Raw genomic sequence first — 1840 nt, 5'->3', positions numbered from 1 at the left:
GGCATCACACTCACAGCAACCTCCAACTCCTGGGCTCAAGCGAGTCTCCTGCCTCAGCCTCCCAAGTAGCTGGGACCACAGGCGCCCACCACAACGTCTGGCCATTTTTTTTTGGTTGCAGCCATCATTGTTGTTTGGCGGGCCTGGGCTGGGGATTCGAACCCGCCACCTTAGGTGTATGCGGCTGGCGCCTTAGCTGCTTGAGCCACAGGCGCCAAGCCCCAGATGTGTTTTATTTTAAGACAGCGTCTCACTCTGTTGCCCTAGGTAGAGTGCCGTGACATCATCATAGCTCACAGCAATCTCAAACTCTAGGGTTCAAGCAATTATCTTCCCTTAGCCTCCCAAGTAGCTGGCACTATAGGTACGCACCACAATGTCCAGCTATTTCTAGAGTCGGGGTCTTTTGCTGGTCTTCAACTCCTGAAGTCAAGGGATCCTCCCACGTGGGCCCTCCAAAGTGCTGGGATTATAGGCATGAGCCATTATGCCTGGCCTTAAATTATATTTTAAATTTTATTTATTTTTTGGCCAGGTGGGATGGCTCACACCTATAATCCCAGCACTCTGGGAGGCTGAGGCAGCTGGATTGCTTTAACTCAGGAGTTCAAGACCAGTCTGAGGCAGAGAGAGACCCTATCTCTGCTAAAAATAAAAAAACTAGATAGGCGTTAACAGCAGGTATCTAGTTCCAGCTATGTGGGAGGCTGAAGTGAGAGGATCTCTTTAGCCCAAGAACTTCAGGTTGTGTGAGCTATGATGCCATGACACTTAACCCAGGGTGACAGAGTGAGACTCTGTCTCAAAAAATACATAATAAATAAATAAATAAATTTTATTTAATTTTTGTTTTTGGATTTTGAGACAAGGCCTCTGCTGCCCAGGTTGGAGTAAAATGCTATTATCATAGCTCACTGTAGCCTTGAATTCTTGGGCTCAAGAAATCCTCCCAAGTAGCTAGGACTACTACCAGGCCCAGCTACCTTTACAAAACATGTTTTGTGGTTACAGAGTCTCACTGTATTACCCAGGCTGGTCTCTAACTCCTGACCTTACTGATCTTCCTACCTCATCCTCTCAAAGTGCTGGAATTACAGGCATGAACCACTGCACCTGGCTCTTTGGTACTTTTTAAAAACTTGGTATAGAAATGTTCAAACACGCAAAAATACAGAGAATAGTATTGTAAACATGCCTTGTGGTAGTGATTGACATTAAATTACATATGTCATGACATTTCTTCCCTAAATATTTGAGGGTGCATCTCAGAAAATAAAGACATGTCTCTATATCACCACAATACCATTCTCAGACTTGAGAATGGTAATACTTCTTTCATATTACTTTATTACCCAATCCATACCTAAATCTCCCTGTTTCCCCAGCATCTTCAAAGCTGATTTGTTCAAAGCCAGTGAAGGATCACTTTGCTTTTGGTTGCTGTGTCTCTTTGTTTTTTTTTTTTTGTTTTTTTTTCCTGAGACAGAGTATTGCTCTGTTGCCCTTGGAAAGGTGCCGTGGCATCATAGCTCACAGCAACCTCAAACTCTTGGGCTTAAGCATTTCTCTTGCCACAGCCTCTCAAGTAGCTGGGACTATAGGCACCTGCCACAGTGCCCAGCTATTTTTAGAGACAGGCTGTCACTCTTGCTCAGGCTGGTCTCGAACCTGGGAGCTCAGGCAATCCACCTGCCTTAGCCTGCCAGAGTGCTAGGATTACAGGTATGAGCCACCGCACCTACTTCGGTCTCTTATAATCTAGAAGTCTCTACCTTTTATGCTCATGAAATTAACCTATTTAAGATTGTCCTTTAGAATTCAACAGATTTTTTTTTTTTTT

At 44.3% G+C, this 1840-nt stretch overlaps 1 protein-coding gene across 1 annotated transcript in view; it reads left to right on the top strand.

Annotated features, from left to right (window-relative positions):
- The window catches only part of AP2S1 (adaptor related protein complex 2 sigma 1 subunit), a 15477-nt gene that overhangs the window by 5342 nt on the left and 8295 nt on the right, over positions 1-1840 (top strand). The gene's annotated exons all lie outside the window — the stretch shown is intronic.

This window comes from Otolemur garnettii, unplaced genomic scaffold, assembly GCF_000181295.1.
Source record: "Otolemur garnettii isolate 467f Iridium unplaced genomic scaffold, OtoGar3 scaffold00152, whole genome shotgun sequence".
Lineage (NCBI taxonomy): Eukaryota > Metazoa > Chordata > Mammalia > Primates > Galagidae > Otolemur > Otolemur garnettii.
This window is presented reverse-complemented; position numbering and strand designations above follow the sequence as displayed.